The sequence below is a fragment of the Aplidium turbinatum genome, chromosome 5, assembly GCF_918807975.1.
Source record: "Aplidium turbinatum chromosome 5, kaAplTurb1.1, whole genome shotgun sequence".
Classification (NCBI taxonomy): domain Eukaryota; kingdom Metazoa; phylum Chordata; class Ascidiacea; order Aplousobranchia; family Polyclinidae; genus Aplidium; species Aplidium turbinatum.
Genome location: NC_137476.1, coordinates 25,396,736 through 25,407,688, shown reverse-complemented (window position 1 = coordinate 25,407,688; position 10,953 = coordinate 25,396,736). Strand labels below are relative to the sequence as shown.

General features: G+C 38.3%; 1 protein-coding gene across 1 annotated transcript in view; it reads right to left on the bottom strand.

Annotated features, from left to right (window-relative positions):
- Positions 1 to 10,953, bottom strand: part of LOC145771063 (uncharacterized) — a 208,969-nt gene that overhangs the window by 17,104 nt on the left and 180,912 nt on the right. The gene's annotated exons all lie outside the window — the stretch shown is intronic.

Here is a 10,953-nt window from a genome sequence, read left to right as displayed (position 1 = left end):
GGTAAAAATTTAATTTCTATACGCACAATACACATGGCTATTATTTTGTAAAATATTTTGGCTCTGTGATTGTCATAGCTAGCGTTATTAGCGATTAGTTACCACGGAGCTAAGATAGCACGTGACGTACTTTCCGCGTACGAAAACAGCTCGTATTGAGATAGGGTTAACGTTCATTGCTCAAGCGCACATTTTGCAATATAGTCTGAACTAGAGAGATTGGGTTCAAATAGACTATCACCGCTGACCTATCACGAAACAGTTCAGTCTGATTTTCTGACCATTCATGCAAAAACACATAATATGGCCTAATAATCTAGCAATACAAATTAATGATTTAATATGATGTTTTGCTATTAATTATTTTCAATGTAATAAATCAAAAAAGTAGCCAGTAAAAAACGAAAATAACAAGTCGAACAAGAAATCGAAGGCTAAACCTTTCAATTTAGTTCGCGTCTCATGTAAAGATGTAGCCTATTGTACACTTTGTACAGTAGGCTATTGATGTCAAAATGAACACTACTCTAAGCTACATATAGGCTACATATACCGGCTAACACTAAATTAAGATGATCTAAACCGAGGCATGTCCGCAAACGTCTTTTTGCTTCAAGTAGAATAATTTCTTATAAGTCTACCTACCAGGTGGCCTATCTGATGGTGACCTTTTCATGGCTGTTTGACTACACTCAATTGGAACTTTTTTTAAAACATCTCCAACAGAATTCGTTCCATAATCTTATTTGATTCAATGTTACAATTCAATGCAATCGATTCACTCATTCAATCATTCACCATTTTATGAATTGCAATCTCTGCATTTGATCAAGTAACAGCTTCCGAGTCCAACGAAAACAGCCATTCAATAAATAGGTGAGCACCTTAGTCACCTACATAGCTATGGTGAGTGCTATCGGGTATATTTCAATCCCGTGTGCAATGCGTTGATAATGGAAGTCAGACTTTTCCATTACAACCTACTGAATACAACATCTCACTACAGCAAACGAAAAATTTCTTAACTTTGTTTTAAACTTTTTAAACTTGCATTTACAGTAGATTAGATGCTTGACTGTGTATCTCAATATTTTACATGGTTTGATATCAGTAAAGTATTATGTAACTGGTATAGCACAGAGTTTAAAAATTCTCTTCGGTATCACTACTGATGGAAAGGCAGTTGAAAAACAACGATATTGTTTTATCATAAACGTGGGCTTGTCATCTGGCAAGTTAACCATAGAGGGGCACTTTTCGATGGGAGGATTTTACTTTTGGCCTACAGTATATAGATTTATTTCCACCGAGATGTTTTGTGTAAAATTCAATGATGCTAGCCTGAGAGCGCAGTGGCGTTGCGTAACTGATTCGTTTAGAGGGAACTTCACCAGCACAAACCTACTTGATAAGCACATTTAACCTTGGGCAGCTTTTAGTCTATAAAATTCGAAATTTTATTCATATTCTACCAAATCAGTATATTTTGTCTTTCTAATTGCTGCATGCTGATAGTTGTTTGCACATTGCGCACACGAAAAAATCACAGCAGACAGAAAGGAAGATCTGAGCAATTTGGCAAGCGCCTTAACAAAACCTACTTATTGAAATTAAAGCTCCTGCTATAGCCACGAATATGAAGGAAACAAACCAATTTGTTGGATCTTGTCCAAAACAAGAGACTGGTTTTTTCTTGTTTGTTTTTTGCAAAAAGATTAACATACGTTTCTCTTGCCCCCAGTTTATCAAAACTAGAAATAATTAATATCAAAGCATCTATAATCGAATAAATTGTTAAAAGGCACCAGAGTTTCATCTCGAGACAGAAAAATTTCAGATAAAATGGCAATTTATAGTAGCGTGTAACATGAAAGCAAATGCTCTTTTTTGACCAAATTTGACACTTTGCAGCTTTGCTCTAATACTGGAACATCCATCCACTGGAGATTCGCGGCGCACTTGCGAGTTGCTACCCTCTTGCGCACACTAGTGTGCCGTTGCACACAGTGTGGAAAGTTCTGAACTTTACACATAGAAGAAATTAATTGTAGAGTGAAACAATACAATCAGTAAGAAGCAAGCCACTTGTATTTAAAAAATGCTCTGGTAAAACAAATTTGTTAGTTTAGATTATTACTTCATTGCAGTTCATTTATCGTTTCGTTTATATAAAACCATACGTAGCCGATTTGTCAAACAATGAAACGTTTAATGACATTTCACGTTAATGGACTGCTCACAAGGACGTCACATTTCACTGTTTCTATCACATTCGTTGGTTCAATGTTTACGTGTGCAATATTTTAAACTGTTTTTTAACATTTAAAATTTTGTGTTCATTCATGCAACAAGCACTTTGACTAGAATACCATAAATTTCGTTGGTGCTTCTTGTCTATATATTTGCATTTGGTTTGTAATATTGAACGGCAACTAAGCAACCTCTCTCTCTGTGTCAGTCTCTCTCAGTCTTTCATCTATCAAAGCAGGGCCGTGTTAACTGCCGGGGACACAAGGCTGTTCAGGGGCTTTTTTATTTTATTTTGTTCAATGTTTTTGACTGTAAAAAAGAAAAGCTGCTACAGAAGCATGATATAATAGTAATCAATAACTTAAATCATGGAAGGCGTATTTACTGCTTCTCAAACCCCTGGCTGGAGCCCACCTCTGATTAGGAGATTACTCATATTTATCACATGTAGCGTTTTCAGGGTTGTAAGCAGTGTTGTACGCGTCATTGAAATAATTTGACGGCGTCAGCGTCAGCGCGAATTGCCTAAAAACTTTACGGCGTAAAGGACTGCGTAAGCTCTTAAAGAAATTGACGGCGTCAGCGTCAGCGCTAATTTCTAGCGCTATTTTTTGCCAGCGTCTTATAAAACGGAAATATTTCAACCAAGTTCAGGCTAACAATAGCTATAAATAAAGAGCAGGTAGCCTATTATGTTTTGAGACTGTATTGTAATTAGCTGCTCAGCCTATTAGTTATTTCCTTGCAGAAAAACAAGCATTTCAAAACGTTTGTCTGACAATCTGCTGCGTTTGAGACGCATATTCAGGGGCGCCGGAGCGATTTTTGACTGGATGGGCAGGAGTATGAAAACAGGGCACTTTTGTTGCTGAAAGGCTAATTTTTTTTGTAAGTTTTAAGATAAGATATATAGCGATAATGCTCATCTATCAGCTCATTATCGAGTAATGATACAAGTGTCCGCTATACAAAGAACAATGGCACGGAAGGGCATCATGCTATTTTATAATGATGTAATATAACTTACTGTAATGGAGAATTTTGTGTCGTGAATATTATTTTGAGGCAAAAATAGAACATTATAATTAGGCTAAAAGCGAATAGCATAAATTGTTATATTGCAAAGTGTGCAGTAGCTTACATGACCTTAAAAGGGCACCATTGCCCCCTCTTCCCTCCCCATCCACAGAAATTTGAGGGCAGAGGGGCATCCGCTTCCCCTGCTCCCCCCGCTTCCGGCGCCCCTGCGCATATTGTCCTTTCCAAATGAAAACATGCGCTCCACAGCAGCGCTGGTTGGTATTGGTGTGTTGTATTTCAAAAACAAGTTGAAAACGTTTAGTCGGAAAGGTATCACTGTTCCAAGCGTGCTGTGATAGTTTAGCATGTATAAATCTTTTAACGTGGTCCACTGCACCAACATCGCTCTTTTCAGGGGCATAGAGCTCTTGAAATAAAGTATATTCAACGTCCGCGATGCCATTCATGGATTTTTCGCTTTCTGTCTCTGATCCCTCGTTCTCAATACATGGGTGATCGCCATTTGGCGAACTTCTTCCGCATGTATTTCAGGGAGCCGTACCAACCAACGCAAAAGCCGGTAATTCGGATGAGTCGCGCTGGCCAGAATACATTGTGAAACTCTTATTGTGAAACGAGATTTTCCATGAAAACAAAAAATGACGCTTAGCGCTTGACGCTTAAAATCGGCCAAATAGTTGACGACGCTATCACTTCCGTCAACTGAAAAATAAATTGACGGCGCTAGCCTCAGCGTCAACAAAAAGTTGACGCCGTCAAATGACGCCGTCAAATTGACGGCGTCAACGTACAACACTGGTTGTAAGTTTACATATTGGCCAACATTTAATATGTACGCTACAGGTATTGTGTACAAGGCGGCAGCAATGGCCGAGTGGTTAGCGCGTTGGGCTCGCAGTCGAGTGCCTGCATGTTCGACTCCAGCCACCCGCACTTGCTGTTGTTTCTCTGAGCAAGAAACTTTATGATAATTGACTCTACCCAGTGATCGATTTCGAGTAATAGGTAAAAGTAGAGTAGACAACCGGAAACAAACATTGTCGTCGGCTGCAGCGTGGGTCAGGTGTACGTCGGAAGGCGTACACCGATGCATAGCGCTCAAGTCCGCTTTCCGCAACGCAGGATAAAGATAACAAAACAACAACAAAACAAACAAAGGTGTTGTTTTCTTCAATTTTGCAGAGTTTTTTCGCTTGCTTTGCTCGCTCAACCACATTTCATTCATCTAACCAGCGACCTTGAGCATACATATTTTCAAAAGTGGATTAAGGGATTAAAAAGTTTTTTGTGTCTCGCAAAAACTAACCAAGTACTGTAATATTTTGAAGTAAACACTGGCCACTCAACCAGTCTAGTTAATTAATAATCAAATTGATAAATTTCGGTGCAAAGTGGAGATTGCTATAAAGTGAAATGTGCCGTGAAAATATTATTGATGAAGCGAAAATGAGAACATCTCAGATAGATTTTCGAAGTTCAAGTTTGTTGAAAGGCTCTACCATACCAGGCTTTACACATTTTCAGGAAATTACTCATTAAAATTTTCTATGGTCGCGAATGAAGTTTTTTTTAAATGGTTGGCCAACTTAAATTTAAAACCAAACTTTCTCCTTGAGTCCAAATCCCAAATCCAATTCTACAAACAAATTGAGAATCTTGAAAAAAAACATTAGTTGCGCCAAAAATACCTAAAAAGTTAGCAAACCAAGATGATACTTTTCAAAATTTTCTTGGGGCAAGCCCAATAAAACTCCGACCCAACTTTAATTTTTCGGACATTAAGTTTTGCATTGTCCATTTATCAATGTTGTTTAGTTGAAATTCTGGTCCGCTTTTTTCCACATCCGCTGCTGCATAGTCGACTTATTTTTTTTTTTTTTTACAAAACTCTTATAGTTGTTTACGCTTTGCTGGAATGATGAATGTAAATTCTTTACCTACATTGCAAGAGTTTGCGGCCATAATATAACGATTTTTTTTCCTGTTTTTAAGAGCCATCACTAAACATAAAGACCCACCAGTGCTCACACCACCTTGCATGACGGGTGTTACTTTTAGGAGGCATAGAAGCTTATTGGCCTACGTCACCAAGAAATTGACTCAACTTTTGTATCTTAATTATCATGACGCAATATTACGAGCCAAAAACTAACCCTGTGAACGAATCTTTCATCAGTTGTGTAGTTTGATGCCTCTTTTTCCTCACGTCGAAAAAGAGTTCGCTAGTCGGACCACTCGGCATGCAACAACTCAGCATGTACATTTCAGCTACTGTCGAAGTCAGCATATGAAATTGTCACCTAGCATCGAACTTGCTTGGTCATCGCTTGTTAAACTGAATTTACTGCTTGTTATACATGCCAAGTATCGGCTAGCTCAGTTTTTACTTGCTTAGTTCATCAATTATGCTGAAATGATGCTAGCTCAGTTGTCTCTTACTCAAATGTAATGTGCTGAGTTCACAACTGCTGAGTGGTAGGGAACTCAAAAGATTCAATAAAACATTGTTTTTCCACATTTCATGACTTCTTATATTTTTGTTATTCCATGACAAGCCTACAATGTCATCAGTGGCGAATCAGAATGATATGATTGTTGTGTATGACTGAATATGACTGAATACAAGTATCAAAAAATAATAATAGCAAAACACCATATAAGTCATTAATTCATATTGCTAGACTAAAGTAGGTCATGTTATGCTTTTTTGCATGAATATGTAGAAAATTAGACTGAACTGTTTCGTGATAGGTCAGCGGTTGCAGTCTGTTTGAACCCAATCTTGACGAAATATATTTTAATCTTTAGTTCAAACTGCATGTGTATTGCAAAATGTCTGAAATGATAATTAAGGGAAGAGTCCGACAAGTCAGCAGTTGTGAACTGAGCAAATGGCGATTGAGCAAGTGACAACTGAACAAACAACATTTCAGCAAGGGACTGAAGTTGGCAAATGATAAAACTGAGCAAGTAACAACTGAGCAAGCAGAAGCTTGGCGTGTCACAAGCCAGCAAAATTAGTTTAGCAAACGATGACCAAGCAAATCGGAACTGAGCAAGTAAATTTCATTGGCTGGCTTGGCAATAGCTGAAGTGTACGTTGCTAAGCTGTTGCATCCCGAGTGGTCTGACGACGTTTAGGAAAGCAACCAGCTAAATTATGATGATTGAAAATCCTTTTTTCCTGTTACAGTTCATTATGCGTCATATCATGGTTTCACAAAACAATAATTGTTATCAGTGTTGCCATTTTTTTTTGGTTTTTGAGATCGATTGTCAGTGAAAATAAAGCCTTCACCCAAAAGTGGTACAACAACAATTCAAACTCTCACATAATATGTGACTGCAGACAAGACGAAACTGTTTCGATCTTAAGGTCTATTCAGTGCAGTAAATCGTACACTATTATGCACATAATATGTACTTAGTTGCACCTCTATACGGCTTACCGCATTGACAGTGTCTGCTTTGTAAAGCGAGGAGGAGCAACGCATTCTGCGATGCGTACAGCGCTATATAAAAACAAGCATTTTTATTATTATAATTATTATAATGTAGACAAAGACTATGACATTTATCGAACAATACTTAGATTAACAAGGAAGCCAGTTTTCGTGTCACCTTCAGGAATGCCATTTGCAGGGGCGCCGGAAGCGGGGGGGAAGGGGGGGCGAATGCCACTGACATCTTTGGGTTTTGAGTGTGAGTCACTCGGCAAGTATTCATGAAGCAATGACGCAACTAAGCAAGGCTCAGTTTCCATGAAGCAACCAGCATGAAAAGTTGGGTGCTTCAAGAAAAAGGAGGGATTAAGAAGATTTCTGGCCTGGTTAACAACGAAACACCCATTCTTGGTACCAGATGTAAACCTATCTTTTTCAAATGGTCTAGTGTCCATCGCTGGAAAAGATGACGTCAATTGTGAACAACGGAGCAAATTGATCAAAATATCCAGAAAGGTTTAGATGGGGTAGCAGTTACTAACGCATCATTCAAACGCAAAGATTGATCAAGCCATTAGAATCCTTAATGGAAGTAAACAAAACAAAAAGTGGTGCAAGTGGTATTGGTCCGAAAGTCATGTTCAATAGGATGATTTCTGCTGCTGAAAGAGAGGAAAGCCTTGAGCAATTTTTCGAATTCGAGTTGACTTCAGAGCCAATGTCGATGTTCAAGGAAGGCATGATGAGACAGCCTGACAAATCTTCCCTTCGAAAAGTTCTGCCTGGTTCTTCGTCGCATGTCTTGGAGGAAATCAACAAGCAAGTGCTGACTTCTATTATCGACGGTGGGGCATTACTACATAAAGTTCGCTGGAAAAAAGGAATGAAGTTTTCGGAAGTTTGAAATTCGTATGTGAAATATATCCAAAACCATTATACCCATGCTGTTGTTGTGTTTGATGGCTATGATGACGAAAGTACTAAAATTCACGAGCACTTGCGCCGAAATTCCGTTCCACAGAGCACGTTTGTGAAAATAGATCGGAGCAATTCACTTCCTTTTGCTCAAGATAGCTACCTCATCTGCATCGAAAACAAGGCTGAATTCATCAAGCTTGTTTCTACCCTGCTGAGACAATCCGAAGTTGAAGTTCACAACTGCTCTGATGATGCTGACAGTTCCATTGTAGCGAAATCCCTTGATTATGCTTCTCTTCGAAAAGGTCCAGTAAATGTCATTGCTGATGATACTGATGTAGTTATTATGTTACTGCATCATTGGAAGACTGGCACTCATGATGTTATCCCTTTGCATGCCATATGCATGTATTTGCCAGGTCTAAAAGTAAACAAAGATAAATTTTACATACAGGGTATTTAGAATTGAACAATATCTTAAAAGTGTAAACATTATTATATAATCCCTACGTAAAAATACATACCTGAGTGTAGTAAGCGTTGAATCTTCATTGTCACCATACCAGATCTTGAATGCAGCTATAAATGCTTCTCTGACCGTATTTTGGGAACTCCAGACATTGCTGATAATTGCAGAATTCTCTTTCAGCGTTTCTGATTTTCGCAAACTCGTAGCCAAACTTCCTTTTCCAAATATCGATGACGTTGTGTCACATCCTGACTATGCATGGAGGAAAAGAAGATCTTCTTTGATATCTTTAATACTTGGGTTGGCTTCTTTGATGCTCCAGGCTTTGTTGAAGTGCTCCTGGACAAAGTAAATAATTGCACAGGAAAAGCTAACACCAATCCAAAGAGCAGCCTACTTCCATGGGCTACGTCTTTACTTGGTGAAGAATTTAAATTCAATGTTTGTGAATGAGGATGGAGAAACAATAGCAACAACGAACTTGTCCCAATAATGACGGATATATGCATATAGCAATAGCACCAGTAGCATTGACCAAAGTAATTAGGTGCAGATGTAAGAAATCAAGGAAAAATCCATGTGGAACGAAAACTTGCACCTGTCGTAACTATGCAATGGCATGTGTTTCTTCGTGTGGTGAATGTCATAGTGTTGAATGTGATAGTATAGTAAGTATGCTTAAGTGTGCTGAGTGCTGACTGTTAACATCATTTTCGTTATTTCAGTTTGTTATTATTGTAATAAAACTAAAAGACAAGCTTCAACAGCAAAATTTGTGTGCATTTTGTGTACTGCCCATTTTACCCCAAGATGTCCCACTTCTCCTAACACTGTGTCCCAGTTATCCTGCACGTGTTCCAAATATACCCATTTGACTCACTGCTTTCAAATTCAAACCATTCATTTTTCTTTAAACCTATGATTTCATGCAACTCATAATAGATGAAGAGCATCAAACTCCACAAAATACAAGCGCTAGTAATAAAATCTCGCAAAGCAAAAAATCGTAATTTGCGTTTTCCTGAACCCTTAAAATTTTGTCCCACTTATCCCTAGTCTCCCCTATAACAATTTCTGATATTCGCTTTTAGCCTAATTATAATCTTTCATTTTTGCCTCAAAATAATATTTATGGCACAAAATTTTGCCACTCAGTACAGGCCTTAAAACTCGTTTTTTTTTTCGGCAGCCATCGTGACCTACCGGGAGCTCCTTCTCGGGGGCCAAATCTGCGTGCTTTGAGGCCAAAATACAAAATAAAAGTAGCGATAGCACAAGTAAATAGAATTAAACTTGAAACAATGCAAAAATGATCACTTAGCGTTGTTGAAGTCTGGGCCTGGGCGACGTCCTACAATAGAATCGTTGCACCACGCAATAACTGCTTTATCGGGATTGTAATCCAGTACTATTCAAACGACACTCGCACGAGTGTCTCCAATGTGGCTGATTTTAAAGAAGTTCGCCACTCCCCTAGAATTCTTTTTAGCAACGAAAAACAACGTTCGACATGATTGTGTTGACGATGACGGCAAGGTAATAAAATAAGTATTTCAATGATGTGAAGGACATTACTAAAAGAAGCATAATTTTTGCAAAATATGATCAAAAAATGTTTTCTCCTCGGATGTCAACTAACTTAGTTCTCCTTTTTAACAACGGTTCAATGTCCGACAACATCGAATCGACATAAAAACGACAATATTGCCAACCGATGTAAATTAGCACTTCGGATTAAGACTTTGTTAAAATAAACTTCGGGAATTACAAACAAGACTTACAGCGCTGGCGATCGCAGATGGATATATTCCATCAATAACAAATATTCCCGCACAATGCAACAGTGGCGATTAGGCTATGACGCGTTGACCTAATTTTGCGCCACTCTTTGATTGGACAGTTAACCCACGATCATTCTATTGCGAAATTAAATAATTGGCTAGAAGAGACCGGCGGCCAAACTTGGCCGATTGAGGAGGTAGCACCGGTGGTCATTCAAGCACTACTTAGCGGCCATGGCCGCAGGCTGTTTTAAGGCTTGACAGTAGGTTACATCATTATAACATAGCATGGTGCTCTTCTTTGTATACCGGAATTATCATTATCGCTATATTTTATCTTAAAAGCTTGAAAAAAAATTGGCCCTTTAGTAAACAAAAGTGCCCTTTTTTCGTAATCTTGCCCCCCCAGTCACAAATCGTTCCGGCGCCCCTGGCCATTTGGTGTCCTGCCAAAACCGCATCGGCATGCCCTTGCGTGGTGTCGAACAGGCGCCCTTTTGAAGGTCGTACCAGCACACTCGTTGTTTACTATAGATATTATTTGTATGCTGCACCATTCCTACAAAATCACTTAATACTAACTTGGTAATACTTGGTAATAGGCTACTAACTTTACAAATATTTTTTTTATTTTAAAATATCATTAGTTCTGCTTTTTTATTCTTCATACTCTTTGAAGCTTTCCATTGACACCATTTTGTTATCTGGGAGCGAGTTAGCTTACTATGTACTAGGTAAAATAACATAGGTTACGAATTACGTACACCAAACTCTTCAAAAGAAAAAAAGATGTTGAAGGCACGAAAGTCTAGATTAAAATGTTATGTGCTGCTTTTATTTTTTGTTATTGTGCTGTTTTGTGCACTGTTGACCCTGAAAGAGAAAATAAATTGGAAACCTACTGCACACAAATTATGGTTTTTTGTAAGATAAATCAAGCGAGAATGAAGCTTTCTGTATGTCTGATTTGACATAGCAAAATAAATTTGTTGTGGACCTTATGTACTTTTCTTTACGATAGCTTACTTTTCATTATAACGGACATGGTGAA